Below are 16593 nucleotides of genomic sequence, written 5' to 3' on the forward strand. Positions count from 1 at the left end.
ATTATCCACCACTCCCTTCTTTTTTAAAATTATTTATTTTGGCAGACTACAGACTTAACAGCACACAGAAGATCTACTGTTCTTCAGGGGCTTTCCTTGTACTTGAGAGAGCATCCTTCACTTTCAAAGACTATTTTGGTAAATTACTTTCCTCACTGTTAGAAAATACAGAATTACTGACTTTGCTGTACTGAAACATGCAACTTATGAAACAGGCCGCTGCTTTAGCTTTAACTGTAAAGAAGAGAAAGCTAGTTCTTTGTGAATGTTTGTAATAGCATGTGTTTTAATACTTATACACAATATTAGTTGTAATATTATTTGTGTTCTGTAGGATACTGAGGCATTAGAAGATCACACAAAGGACATGAAAATGGGGATTCTCGAAGTGGTGAAGGACAGCGCTGCCCCATCAAGATCACTGCCCAGTGTGGTCAATTTTGCAGTTGTACTTGAAGAGCAGGTAGTCATGGATAACCTGAAAGACTACACAAATGCCTTCACACTTCTGTTCGGTCTGTTGTATGCACTTAACATAGAGTACTGTAAGGACCTAAAGTACACATTTGAAGTGGTCCAGAAAGTCTTCCTCCACCTTGGAAATGAGTGCACTGCAAGAGTGCACTCTCTAAAAAACAAGTTATTGCACATGTAAATAGTGCAGGTACATCAGTGTTTATTTTTTTTTGTTTGTTTGTTTTCTTGCTTGGCACTGCTGTTTTGACAGAGAGCAGTTATTGTGTTTGCAGATGTTGATTGTGGTGAGTGTGATACATTTGTTACATTTGTAAATTCCTTAAATTGATATGGTAAAGTGGATATAGGAAGTTAGAGACAGAAATGTTGAATGCTGAACTTAAGAAGTAAGCACAGAGTTTTTTTTTTTCTGCAAGGCAAAAAGAGAGCTTTTAAAGCAAGGTGTTCAAGTCATTTTTTTTATAAGCAAAGCTGCTTTAACATTTGGCATGTGTGGCAATATCTTTAATATCTATTGCATACAGTATGCTTTAGTGTGCTCTAAACGTGCTGTAATACTCTACAAATAATAAAATGCATATGTTTAGAATTTGCATTTCCTATGCATTTGTTTTATTATGTACTGTATCTTCAATTTATTAAGTATATTGTACAATTCCTATTTCAGTCAACCTTCTCATGCTAGTTTCATAATTACGTGAACTAAACAAAAATAACTAACACAACACAGGATATATTGTTGGGCCAACTAGATGTATTTGGTGAATTTAATTGACACAACTTTATTTTTTTAGTTATTGTAACATTCTAGGGTTGTCACCCTAACCTAAAATAAGCATTTCACAAAACTTAAATTGGGCCAACTTAAATATTTAGGTGCAACAGGTCACTAGAAAATTTTAAGTTGGTGAGGCTTGAAATTTTTTACAGTGTGCAGACAGGTGTTAGTGATGATGCACTTTGGATTTTACCTTTGGATCTAATGTAACTAATTTTAGTGTTGTAAGTAATGCAGCTAAAATCCTTTTGAAATTCAAAATGGAAAAAAATATGAAGTAGTTCTTGAGTACAAAGTAATTATTACTACATTCAAAATCCAGAGGTTGTGCATCACTGCTGCAACTTAGCTACAACCTTTACTAACAATGTTAGTGTTGCATACACTGCAGCTGAAATGCTATTGAACAACAAAATACATAAAAATGAATATAAAGTAGTTTTTGCATTACATCCAAAATCCAAAGAGTGAGCATCATTGCTGACACCTTGCTGAACCATACAGTTTTTTTAGCGTTGTATGTAATACGGCTAAAATATTATTGTAATTCAAAATATATAAAAATTAACATAACATAAGAGTGTGCATCATTGCTGACACTGCACTGCACCATACACAGTTTTATTTTTTTCAGTGCTGTATGTAAGGTAGTGGAAATATTCAAAATAAATAAAAATTAATATAAATTAAATATTGCCTTATATCCAAGATCCAAAGGATGTGCATCATTACTGACACTTCACTGCACCATACAAATTTCTTTTTAGTGTTGTGTAAGACAGCTGAAATATAATTTAAGTTCAAAATAAATAAAAAATAATATTAGTAGGTATTGCATTGCATCCAAAATCCGAAAGTTGTATATTATTACTGACACTTCACTGCACCATACACCGTTATTTTTAGAGTTGTATGTAACAAGGTTTAAATATTATTGAAGTTCCAAATAAATATAAATTAATATAAAGTAGGTATTGCATTGCATCCAAAATCCAAAGGTTGTGCATAACTGCTGACACCTAACTGCACCATGCACATTTGTTTTTAGGGTTGTATGTAATGTGGTTGAAATGCTATTGAAATTCAAAATAGATAAACATTAATATAAAATAGTTGCATTATATCTAAAATCCACAGAGTGTGCATCAATGGTGACATCATCGCACCAAATTCACTGTTAAATGTAATGCAGCTAAAATGCTATTGAAATTCAAAAAGGAGAAAATAATGTAAAGTACTACATTTAAAATAAAAATGTTTGTCATAATTCCCAATTAGCTGCACCATTTGTAGTTGATTTTAGCATTGTATTTAATGTGGTTGAACTGCAATTGAAATAACAAAATGTGATTTAGGTATTTGATTACATCCATAATATTTTTTGAATGTAAAAGTTTAAATGAATTAAAAATATAATATTATATTGTGATTCATTCCAAAAGAACTGCAGATGTGTTATTATATCTCCAAGCTGTCTAGTCGAAGACTGACTCTAACTTGACAAACTGAGTGTTTGGTGTATTTAAAAACTTGAATTCCACCAAAATTAAATAAGACAACCTTAAAGACTGTGAATGCCATCATCGAGCTAACTGTATATCAGTATACAGGTAACATCACTTTTTACAGGTATTACAGTAGAATAAGTATGGGCATGTACATTTTTAGCTACAGGTTAATTAAATGTCCTTTTTGTGGTTTGCAATTGGTGTGCAATTCTCACCATGGATCAAAGTAAACAACACAATTAATCAGATGTGTATAGACACAGTGGTTCTGGAGCTATTGACGTTTTTTTCTGGTCCGACGGAATCTATTGTTAAAGGAAACAATAAAATATGTTTTTAAAAGCACTGAAACGATTTGGAGGAAAACAAACGCGTGTGCACGGATGTAGGTTTGGTGTAGAAACGCATGCATTTTATTCGGATAAAATCTCGTCTCACTTTTACGGTATTAACACAAAAGAGGGGTACGTTAAATGTCACCCAAACCGCAAAGGTAATGAATATGTATGTCTTTACTATCCTCCATAATCGGTTCAAATGTTATTAGCACTGAAAAGACGAATATCGAAAATAAAACTAACTTTACCGTGGTTTAACACAGGACAGTGAGGAGCTCACAGCTATAATTCTTAAGTCTGGAGCTATGACACAATCACTATAGCGAAGTTCACATTACAGTTAATTTTCTCATCATTATTGGGCAGCGTGACTTTCATTTCTCTTTGATTTCGCTGTTAAATGACGGGAGTCCTGTAGAGTCTCTTCCCCTTATCGCTTCAGTTTTTTGTTGAATAGCTGCATCAAATATACAAACACCTATAAAACGTAATGTTGCCTCTCCAAATGCCGGACTAGGTCTATCCTCTCAAGACTCATGCCCGATCTTTTCTGTCTTCATAATTTTTTAACCGCGTTTTTTAACCGCATTTTAACCACATTTTTTTGATCGCCTGATTTTTGAGCTTCTGCGACCATACGTGCCCTCTACACGTTTATTTCCGGTTAAAGTGATAGATCTTTTGGCATTTTGATAAATAAAATACGACCCTTTATTCTACTTCTGTTTTTTTTTTTATTTTTTGTTTAGTTTGTGAAACTGTGAAACAAATCTATTTTCTAATTTTTCCACTGAAAATAACAGAATAAAATACGAGAATACACGGACCGCTATAGCACCGAAAAGACTTCAGTCATATGTATAACCATCTACAGCACATTGTCTATCAATCTGAAGAACCATTTCACCATGCAAAGAGCTCTTTAATCATGAAAATGGTTCTTTTTGTGTTCCTACTTCTATACAGAATCATTCTCTTTACTAAAAGACCTTCGAAGAACTATCTTGTTTTTAAGAGTGAACTACCGCACGTGGGGGGCGGGCAAATTTGACTATGAGCAAATCAGAAACTGCTAATTTAAATGATAACTCTCTAGGCCAATCAGAAAACGAGACCATCAAGTTCTCTCCTACGCTATCAAGCTCTCTCACACACACTTTTTAAGAACGTCTTAGAGTTTGATAGCGTGTGTGAGGGGGGTTGATGGTGAGTGTGAGAGGTTTGATGGCGAGTGTGAGAGGTTAGTTAGAATTTTGAGTGTGAGAGGTTTGATAGTGAGTGTGAGAGGTTTGATGGCGAGTGTGAGAGGGTTTGATGGTGAGTGTGAGAGGGTTTGATAATGAGTGTGAGAGGTTTGATGGTGAGTGTGAGAGGGTCTGAAAGTGAGTGTAAGAGGTTTGCTGGTGAGTGTGAGAGGTTAGTCAGAATTTTGGCCTAACCGGTTTATCATAAAAAACACATACATGCATACAAACATGTACACACAATACACACAAGATTCAATTTTCTCTGTCTCTGTCCTCCTTTGCATACAGTGATACAGCACTCATTTTACTCTGAAAGCTTTCACTGGCTTCCATTCCTCTTAGTGAGATCACTTTGTCTAGTAATGGCTTTATGAGATTTAAAAGAACCATTCATCATATTGATTTTAGGTCTAATTTTTTTAATCCTCAGCAACAGTGTTATCCATCCATACTTTCTCCTGAAGTACATGAGCGCACACACATACATACAGTCAAACAGTCCTGTCAAAAGACACATTTCATTTCAAGCATCCTTTGGTCTCATGGTATTAAATGAAAAGTCTAAATCCCTAAAAATATTCATTACACATACACTCTTAAAAACAAAGGATCCTAAATGATTAATAGATGAACACTTATAGGAAAAACTTGTAATTGGCATAGAATCTTTACATTATATGGATGGTCCTTCTCACTCATATAACTCCTTTACAAAAACAGTTCTTCAAAGAACATCCACTGAAAGGTTCCCTGAGCAACAGAAAGTGGTTCTTCTTTACTTTGGCCAAAAGGACCTGAATATTAACATTTTCTGGCTAGCCTGAATGCTAAACATAGTATTCCAGACTGCCAGTTGAAAGTGTGCTGTCATGTACATAGCACCTGGGTGTCTGGCTGCTTTTGATTGGACTTATCTATAGGTAGATCACAAGCTCTGTGTTATACTGTAAGATTTCCCCACTTAAAACTTAAAGTATTAAACACTGTTGACAATATAGGCTGTAAGTAAAATTGTTACTCTTGCAATTTGAAAAAAGCACTCTTTCAAATTGCGATTTCAAAATAAAAAAAAAAATTAATCTTTTTGCCTTAGCATGCCCACAGCAACGAAGTCTTGCTAAACCTACAAAAAGCACCAAGAAGCAGTACATACCACGCTGTTTCAAGTGAATATGAATAAGAAATTATGATTATGAAGATGGAATGGTGGGAGGGAAAGAAGAAACATGATATTATTTATTTTATTTATTTATATTATTTTTCCGCACTCGCTGGTGCGCAAAAAAAGACACTACACTTCCATCAAAGATTACATGTAGATTTTTTGTAGAATTTTGTATTTCAAATTTGCTAAGTATGATGAATTATCCTCTTGTGTCTGGTGACGGTTAATGAGTTACTGTTGTAACAGCCCCCAGTGATGGCAAAAAAGAGTTTTCAAAACGCTGTCATTTTTTTTTTATTGATTTATTTAATCAATAAAACTAGGGCAAGACACTGGTATTCACACATAAAAACATAACTGAACTTGAGTGATACGATTTAATATATTGTGATAGAATGTGACATTAACATCACATTTATTGTATGTACAATAGATCAAACTGTTGTCGAAAGGCAGCTTATGAGCTGCACCACTGAACCCACTTGGTGCTGCAGGCAGATATCATGCATGTACAAAAAGCTGCCTACTTATTAGAACATCCACAGACTACAGTGTCAGATTTCAGACATCAGACAAAACAGCTTCAGGTCTCAGAAACAATACAAGTAAAATCATGGCTCAACTCTCAAACATCAGGCGAAATGGACCCTTTAAAATGGCCTCAGGGGAACTGTCTTCAGAGAAGAAAATATCAGGCTAAGCTAAGCGGCCTCAAATGGTAAAGTTTGTGTGACATTCAGAATTCCGGTCTTTATTACTAGATTAATTACATTTTTGCAGCCATTATTATTATTATTAGGGGTCCAAGCACCTTTAGGTGCAGGGAACCCTATTGCTTTCGCTAGGATTTTTCTTCTTCTTCTTCTACTTCTTCTTATTATTATCATTATTATTCTTTTTCTGCCCTAAAACGGTTTGTGGAGAAGACACTGTAAGTCATCCAAAGACCAAACTTAGAGGGTAGGTGTAGATCCCCCCCCACACACACACTACTCAGGCAACTGAAATGACCCCAGTTGGCCTGATGGTGGCGCTACAGAGCAACATTTTACGTTGTTGCCCATATCTCCTGAACCATGGGGGCTACCCTCAAAATTCTTGCTTCTACATAATCCTTGCTTTATTCTACATCAACGCACCACTGCAAGTTTTTAGCTTATGGATGAGTCAGTGCGGTCCAGCCTATTCGGAAACAAGGGACCACAAATCTGTCACTTATGCTCTGATTGTGACCAAAATTGATATATACTTTGACAATAATCAGCTGAGGAAATGACATTAGGCTTGAATTGGCTCTTACAATGCTCAATGTACTGCCAACAATCTAAAATGTAATTATTCCTGTCTAAGCATAAAATAAAGACATGACTATTGTTTCAAATTATGCATCTTAATGAGAATTAACACTTTGTAAATATGTTTAGGTTGCTTAACTGTACAGGAAGTCATATAATTTGATTTCAACAAATTTGAATTAGCACAAAAGGTGTTTTATATTTCTCTGGCCACCAGAGGGAGCCAAATCAGTAACTGCAAATGTCAATGTTGAACTAAATAATAAAAAATATACAATTAGTGGAAAGCTTTACTGTATGTCTTTAGGTCAAGACCATTTCTGTATTTTATGCTTTCCACCGTGCCTGACAATTTTGCGAATACAAATCTTTTAAAAAACTTTACTGTTTTCTGTAAATCATCAGAGTTTGAAAACTGATGTTTTCATACTGCTTGTTGAAATGTTTTTGCATCGTCTCAAACTTGGTTTCAAAACAACCATCAAAGTCTCAAGATCAATAATTATTTAAAAAATCTTGCCTTTTAAGCACAATATTATTGCAAGATATGGAATAATCAGTTCAGTCTGGCCTATTCTGAAACAGGGGACCACAAATCTTTCACTTATGCTCTGATTGTGACCAAAATTGATATATACTTTGACAGTAATCAGCTGAGGAAACGTATGACATTAGGCTTGAATTGGCTGAAGTTGGCTCTTGCAATGCTCAATGTACTGCCAACAATCTAAAATGTAATTATTCCTGTCTAAGATTAAAATAAAGACATGACAGTTGTTTCAAATTATGCATCTTAATGAGAATCATCACTTTCCAAATATGTGTAGGTTGCTTAACTGTACAGGAAATCATATAATTTGATTTCAGCAAATTTTAATTAAATTTAATAAATCTAATAATTTAATTTAAATTATTTAATTTCTCTGGCCACCAGAGGGAGTCAAATCAGTAACTGCAAATGTCAATGTTGAACTAATTAACAAAAAATATACAATTAGTGGAAAGCTTTACTGTATGTCTTTAGGTCAAGACCATTTCTGTATTTTATGCTTTCCACCGTGCCTGACAATTTTGCAAATACAAGTCTTTTAAAAACTCTATTGTTTTTCTGTTTTTCTTGCATTGTCTCAAACTTGGTTTCAAAACAACCGTTGAAGTCTCAAGATCAATAATTGTTTAAAAAATCTTGCCTATTAAGCACAATGTTATTGCAAGTTATGGAATGATCAGTTCGGTCCAGCCTATTTGGAAACAAGGGACCACAAATCTGTCACTTATGCTCTGATTGTGACCAAAATCGATTTGTATATTTTTAATAATCAGTTGAGGAAACATATGACATTTGGCTTGATTCTGCCAGTGTTAGCTCTTACAATGTTCAATTTACTGCCAAAAATCTAAAATGTAATTATTCCTGTCTAAGAATAAAAACAATAAAAACACGACAGTTGTTTCAAATTATGCATCTTAATGAGAATTGTCACTTTGCAAATATGTGTAGGTTGTACTGTACAGGAAATCCTATTATTTGATTTCAGCAAATTTTGTTCAGAGCAACAGTTTTTCTCTGGCCACCAGAGGAAGCCAAATCAGTAACTGCACATGTCATTGTTGACATATACATGGAAAGCTTTACTGTATGTCTTTAAGCGAAGAGCATTTCTGAATGTTATGTTTTCCACTAAGCCTAAAATTTTGCAAATACAAGTCTTAAAAAACTTTCAGTAATATCACAGTTGAAAAAAGATGGAGAATAGACGTTTCTTACTAATTATTGAGTTTAAATCAAATTTAAAACAATCATATTCACAATATCATGACTTAAGCACAGTGTGGCTGAAGATTTGAATAAATTGGTGTGAATTGGCTTATTCTGCTAAAAATACACCAATAATTGTCTGAATATAACCAAATTTGAATACAAAATGACAAATTAAGAGTGTATTATGATGATTTCATTTGGAATTGTACTTCTCAGTAGTCACAGTAATTGCAAGGTGTGAAATAATTCCTAAAATGGTGCTTGGTTCCTTATTGCTCCGTACGAATAAATTCTCTCAAAAAAAAACAGGTGTGCTGTGGGCTTCTTGTAGCTCACCATGAAAACATTTGCATTTGAAGATTCAGGTCGTGGGTTTGATTCCCTGTCACAGACGTTGGATGGTGCTGTAGCAGTTGTTGTGAACACATTCTTAATCTTAATGAAGGGTCTTTCTTAAAAATCCGACGATTTGCTGCCTTCTATGTCCAGAGACATAAAATTTATTTATGCTGCTACTTTGTCCTAAAATGGTGCATGGTTCCTTGTTGCTTCCTTCCAATAAATTGTTTCAAAATCTGCAATTTTGCCACAGATGTCTTGTGGCTCACCGTTAAAGCCTCCGCCTTTGCACTCTAAGGCCGTGGGTTCGAATTCATGGATGTTAAAATGAGTTGTGTAGATTGTAGCAGATATATCACCTAGTGCTTGTAATCATAGTGAAAAAGGAGATCTTTGTTATAAATCTCAAGATCTGCTGCATTCTACGACCAGGGGCCACTACTTTACTCCTCGATGTCTTCCTGGTGCTTGGAGCCTACGGATTGCCGCTTGTGGCGATATTTAGTATTATTATTATTATTATTATTATTATTATTATTAAATAGGGCAACACGTCCTCCTGGAACTGTTTGCCCCGTTGGTGTTTGCAGGAGCTCGGTGGGCAACAGCGAATAGGGACAGCAACTCTAGTCTTCTGCCTGCTCTGCTTTTTTTAATTTTCAATTATACTCTGTGCCTCTACACACCTCATCCAACTCATGGAGGGCTCAATAATTAGCAAATGAGCTAGATCCAGAGTTTTTTCTCCAATGCAGCTTTTTACACAAACAATAATAAATATATAGGTAAAGCCTAACTATTAGAGCACATGTTTAATACATGCTGGATGCTGTAAAATGCCACGCTCTTAAATGCAGTAACACCTTTACTCGCGCATTACCATGCAGTGAAAAAGTAAAAAAATGAATATCAAGACGCATATCACCACAAACGTATCCATGACGTATTGCTGTAATGATATTCTGAACACAGCCCTAGTGATCAGAGCGTGATATAGTAGTGGGAACTTGTGAAAGCAGAGCTGCTTGTCACAAAAAATTTTGGGTGAAACTGCAGCTTTTTTGACTAAAATGCTGTGACGGTATTTCACAGAGCCCACAATAATGTTGCTGTGTGTGACTAATATCACAGTATTCTGAATTACCAAATACCAGCACATGTCTAGTTGTAGAGCGGTCAAAGATTGAGCTATGGCTACAATAATGATGTGGATAGAGATATGGATAAAACGGTCCTAAAGGACCCTTCATGTCAGTCTGTTAATTGAAGTACTTCACAAATCTGAGCTTGGTGTTGTTTTCTGCTACCTCTCTACTTCCAAGCACACTTGACAAAACACAGTCCAAAGAGGAAATTAATAAAATCCTCCATTTGATGAACTGCAATTACAATATTTAAAGTCACTGCTTCAGTGAGCCTTTCCAGATCATTTATGACCATTTATTAAAAACAGTGGTCCACACCATATTTGATATATGTACAGAAAACAGTTTGCTGGCTCCATATGCTACATTTTTCTTTGTATTTTATTTGTTTGAATTATAAAAAAAGGAATTCCAGAATGATGTTGAGGGTACAAAAATCTCACGCTTGTAATTCCCAGTATATACCATAGATCATAACATCAGCTGACTGTGGACCAAAGTGCATTATGAGTCACCTATTACTAAGCAATGAATAGAAGAATGTTAGCTTACATTACTGGTGGCCGCTGAACCACTGAAAACTAACATTATCTGACTCTCTGAATCTCTGGAGAAACACTCCAAAAACAGCAGCTCTGAGAAACGAAGACCCTAACACTGCTTCTCATAAGCAAAAATACTGACTGTTAGATGTAACTAAAGCAGTGACAAAGGCTGATCATGAGAAAGTATCTGAATTCATTTACTGAGTCATGCATTTTTAACGCTATTTAGTAAACTAAATAGCTTTCCCTTATATTGCACAATACTTATGAGTGAGTAGGGATCCATTTTGGCCACAATCAATGTTTACATACTGCATCAAAATAATTTATTTAAAAGTAAAAAGTGAGGTAAATTTGTTTTTTTCATTATATGAGCTCTTTAAGCACTTGGATTCTGGTAAAAGTGGGGTGTTTCAAGTCTCTTCTGTACAGCTTCAGTATGGGTTAAGATCTCTGCAGTGAACAACAGCTCAACAGCTAAGGGTGGGCAATATGGCCAAAATCAGACCACAAGACATTCCTACAATACACAGTATCGTTTAACACTCTGTAAGATATTTATGTTTTAATAAAACACAACTGCAAAAAAGTGTAACAAATTTAGTATTTGAAAAAAAAGTTAATTTAAGAATGAACAGAAGGAAAAATCTAACAATTGGTAAAAATAAAATAAGAAAATAAGAAAATATGGGCTAACATCCAATTAGCTACTTGGTACTATGCTGTTTAACGCATATTGTGATTAGCAACGCATTCAATAAAATTAGATTAATTCGAAAATTAATATGTATAAAGTGCTTTACCACTTTTATGAAACTATGCATTTCTCTAGGGAAACAAACATTTGCTCAGAAATTTAAATGCCAGCTTGTCACCTCTAGCACATGGTTGCCAAGTTCCCCACACCAGAGTCTTTGGAGATAACCAGCACTGTGCAAAAGTCAGAGACCAACATTTCATTAATTTAATTTCCAGTCACAATGGCTATTAGATAAATCATTCATTTTTCAGCAGCAGGAAAAAGCAGAACACATATGTTTTTTACAGAAAATTACACAGTAGCCTTAATATTATTTATTTTTTTTCAGTATTTAGTGTGTCTACACTTTGCCTTCACTACAGCTTCCATTCTTTTCACTTGCTTTTGGTTTTTCAAAAAAATCCATATTAGCATTAGATGCTAGCTATAGAGATTCTAAGCTAGAATTAGGCAACATTTTGATTCATCTTGCTGAAGGTGTGTTTGTGAGTTCTGTAGCCTGGCAGAGTTACATCCACACCTAATTTGTTCTGTCATGTGCAACAATCATTTGTAATTGAAACACTGAAATGAATGTTGAATGTAATGTTGAATGTAACCACCCCTTTTACATACACTATACGGACAAATGTATTGGGAAACACCTCTTAATTATTGAATTCAGGTGTTTCATTTAGTCCTATTGTCACAGGTGCATAAGGTCCATAAAGGCATGGTTGGGTGTGTTTGGTGTGGAAAGCTTGACTGGCCTGCACAGAGACCTGACCTCAACCCCATCAAACATCTTTTGCGAGCCAGGCCCTCTCATCCAACGTTAATGTCTGACTTCACAAATGCACTTCTGGATGAATGAGAAAAAATGCCTTCTTGTAGAAAGCCTTCCCAGTATAGTGGATGCTGTTATAGCTGCAGACCAACTCCATATTAATGCCTATGAATTTAGAATGGGATGTCATAAAAGCTGCTGTAGGTGTAATGTGTAGGTATCCCAATACTTTTATCCATGGAGTGTATATCTGCCTATTCAGGTTACAGCAGTTCAGTTCCAACAATTCAATTATGTATAATACAGGGCAGACTCTTCTACTTGAAATGACTAATTACAAGAACACAAAATACATGCCTACATTTATTCCAATATTCAGTTTGTAACAGACCCATTATAATTAATATCTATTCAGATATTTCAGCATCAAAGTGCAGGAGGTAAATCGTCTTCATCAGTAAATTCGATCCAAACAGTTTGTGCTCTTTCCAACATAACATACATCTTCAGCTAGCTTTTACTAATTAACGATTTGTTTGTGTGATCTGTGCTCTCATTAATTAAATCAAACAAAGTGAACCAGAGCACTCATCTTTCCATGGGTCTACTTGATTATCATGAGCTTCACCAATTCTCTTCGGAACATAAAATGTGTATAATTCTCCTCATAGCCACATGCTGATGAGAAAACATCAAGAAAGGATTATCTATTCAAGAAGATTTCCATAATTTTTAAAAAATTAATAATTTATTGTATTTAATTTATTGAGATGAAAACAAGTCATTTAGAATGGTTTGGTGTGACATGGTGCATTGCAGAGAAACATACCAACTTACATACGGCGATGGGGATGGGAACAAGGGGTTGCAATGTCTACAACACAAATATAGCTTACTATCTGCCCTGCATATGTCTCTCCATCATTCATGTCTTAAAAAAATGTTTCAAGCCAAAAGCTTGCAGAGGAACTACCATAAAACAATGTTTCAGGTGTGAGACAGTATTTTTGTAACCAATTAATGTAATAATTTTCTGTGGTGTAGCTAAGTGGCACAAAAGGCTTTGGTTTCTATCACCACAACTGAACCGTGAACAATTCCAACTTACAGTCCAACAATGAATTACGCAGGTATCTTGAAAAAACAGATTCTTCTTTATGTTTGTGTAAAAACAACATTACAAACCGTTTACCATTGTTTACCATTGTTTATGCGTCAACAATTGTACAAATGAAGGCTGCATTGAACGTTTGTGGAGGTGTTTACAACAATAACAGATTTGTTCCATGTGTAAACACTCAGCTTTGCTAACTTAAGTGAATACCTCCAGGTTACATGCGCACATCTTCCCGCCCTTTTACCTCGACAACCTTGGCGTGCGCAGGTCACCTGAACAATGTCATTACCATGAGGCTACAGGGGTCAGACATGATCATATGACCTTACCTCTCTCTGGCTATTCATTTTAATACAGCAAATACAGCTAGTCTACGCTTGCAGAGTGGTATGTACATGTATACCTAGGAAGTAAAATCGAACCATAAAAATCAAAATTACTGCCTGTTACTTGCTGGCATGGTGGGGGGGCTCTTACGCATTCACAGTGTTTGAAATGAAACTTAGATGAGAGTGAATAATTCTGTTGGAAACTTTCATCTTTAATGAATTAATTTGCACCAACCCATACTAGCTGGTTTATTATGAGAAACATCGTACGATATGGCGAAGCTATCTTTGCTTGGCCTATAAATAATGAGCCTGTAAGAACAACGTATCAACATATAATGTTGTAATACACGAATTACAGTCAAACACTATTTAAAATTCGATATCAATTTCGATATTTTTCAGTCCTATTTCAATTCCAGTTGTTGGTTACAGAAATAAGGATGCCGCGCGTGACCTGTGAACAATGATTAAAGAAAATGAACACTAAGCATTTTTGCAACGAACGTAGATGTTAACTATAACTGTTAGCGGCGACTTAGCATATCGATATGTTTTAAATCTTTAACTGACAGCCTTCCCCGTTCTCTTTAACGTTACAGCGCGACGTTCACTTTCCGCAGACACTATGTATTATTTAAGCCTATTTCTATTACTGTTTCACTCACCTCTAAGGAAGAAAGTGCAGTTTGCTCGGTCTCACACAAATCCTCGGTAAAATGATTCCGTCAGAACGATGCTATGACTGTCCTCCACCGCACACTGAGGTTTCCACTTTGGCTCTATTTTTATGTCATTCATTCTGGGCGGAACTACCCTAGATACATTACGCCTGTGACAGATGTGTTCAGATGAAACACGCAATGGGCCACACACGTACGCTTTAGCGCCCTCACGAGGCTTGGTCGCGATATTGGATATGTCATACATGCCAGGTAAAGCCTTTGTAAATACCTTGTAAGAAACAAGACATGTCTCGTGGTCCTACTTGCAACATTTTGTCAATATTTCATACTAGAGAGCTTGTGATTCTGACTAACAAGCATATTAAATTCGACAGCAGGGGTAGTTTTCAGTCTTATTGCTATGGACCTGAGGTTGCTGATCAGCTGGAAAGTGTGCAGTAAACTACAGAGCACAGTGTCCCAAAGACTGGGTTTGTGAACTACTAAAATATAGGAGTTACAGAGACTTAAAAGTATTTATAAAAATAAAAATTAACAATGATAAATTAACACAATGAACTAGTTCACACGTCTTGAGTGATGAATATGAACATCAAGAAACAACAAATTTGTTGTTGTACTGTTGTACTGTTATACTGAAAGATTCAGATTCAAAGATTCAAAGAAAGATGTAGCACAAATTATACAATATTTTAGAATTGGAAGTCATTTAAACAGAGGAATCTTGAAAGTATAAGCTTAAAAGATTTAAACATAGAAAAAGAAGTGCTGCTAAATTATCAATGAGATTTAATACATTTACATTATGCACATGTGACACATTAATGGCTCATTATCTTAATGGATCACATCAAATAAATACACAAAAGAGAAAGCTAATTTAGTTGAAGTGCTGATAATTATATAGTACATATATTAGAGAAATATTTGATAATACTTAGAATCAAAAAATAGAATCGCTACACAGAAGTGCATGTAAACTTTACTATCTAATTATTAATATTTTTTTAAATACACTAATCCCAGCTTTAATATCCAAAGCTAAAACGATACCAAAATAAATTGTTTTGTTTTGCTTTACTTTATCTGTTTCTCAATTGTATTTGGCTTCAATTAAAAAAGACTGAAGTGAGATGAACAAAGCTTCTTTAGATGAAACTAGGGCAGTCTTGCTCCAGCTCTAATATTACTGATAATACTAGAATTGCTGGCATCAGTGCTGTGTTTTGCTTACTTAGGACTCAACATCCATCAGTGGTGAGCAAATTCATGGCATGGGAGTAGATGGAAATAACTATTATCAAGAAAGCCATCAATGGAACTTGCCATTTAAAAGTTATATTCGAACAAGACTGTGGAGTCAGTCATCACAGCATATACCATGTGAGCAGCTGGGCTTCAGCTGGGTGAGCAGGTGGTTTGAAGGGCCAAACAATGAAAAGGCATTAACACTGTTGAAAAAAAAAGTTATTAAGGCACTAACTTTGATACCACTAGATAAAACAAAGAATGTCAAAAATAATAAACCTCAATATGTTATAGTGAGCATAGGATATCTATAAAACTCATCATCAAGAGGAATGTAACGATGCACAAATTTCAGAATATGATATATTCTGCTGCTTTAGCATTACAATACAATATATGATCAATACAGAATTAGAAAAAAATGCTAACAAAATTTTTGTATTTATTTACTTCTTACTTTATTTATTTTTTGGTAATTCCTAAAACAGTGCGTTTCTTAAAATACATAAAATAAATAAAAAATAAAATTACATGCTGCACGTGTGTTTGCCAAATGTGTATTGTTAAAAAATTGACTGAAACTTTAAGGCTTAAATTAACTGTGCTTAACAAGTTCATTTAGAATCAGATCTTGTGTTTCTGTATAAAAAGTGTAGCTCTTACCTTCTGGCTGAAATGAGTGAGAGAAGAGATTTTCTAACAAGGTTCAGTCAATCCCTGCAAATTGAATTCAGGACTATGTACAACCCAAGCACAGGTGCAAATCAGAAGTTGTAAGCATTCCTGTAAAGCGAGTTTTTGGTTGCCCATTCAGAATCAGCATTTAGTGGCTGCTTGAATTAGGCAAAGTTGAAGTTTTCTTCAGGTGCCAGAGTCTAACTGCTGCACCAGTTAAGGTAGAATGAAAAATTCAAATAAGAAGCTGGAGAATAAGAAGCTAACCTAACTTCAGCTTCACCGCTTCACCCAAAGTTGGCTAACCAAACCAGTTTTTTTTTCCAGTTCTGAGAGCAACTGAGATTTTTAAATGGTTATTACTTTTACCGATATGATGGGCTATGTTAAATAGAACTATAGAAACCATTCCC

At 35.0% G+C, this 16593-nt stretch overlaps 1 protein-coding gene across 5 annotated transcripts in view; it reads right to left on the reverse strand.

Moving 5' to 3' along the window:
• ndrg3a (ndrg family member 3a) overlaps positions 1–14387 on the reverse strand; it is an 82156-nt gene extending 67769 nt beyond the window's left edge. For 2 of the 5 annotated variants that reach the window (XM_036559490.1, XM_036559491.1), the window contains exon 1: positions 14240–14387. The gene's annotated coding sequence lies outside the window, so the exon portion shown is untranslated. The remainder of the gene's footprint in view (positions 1–14239) is intronic. The other 3 variants (XM_036559492.1, XM_036559493.1, XM_036559494.1) reach the window with 3 other exon arrangements.
• Between the last annotated feature and the right edge of the window lie 2206 nt (positions 14388–16593).

This window comes from Colossoma macropomum, unplaced genomic scaffold (genome assembly GCF_904425465.1).
Source record: "Colossoma macropomum unplaced genomic scaffold, Colossoma_macropomum, whole genome shotgun sequence".
In the NCBI taxonomy this organism is placed as follows: domain Eukaryota; kingdom Metazoa; phylum Chordata; class Actinopteri; order Characiformes; family Serrasalmidae; genus Colossoma; species Colossoma macropomum.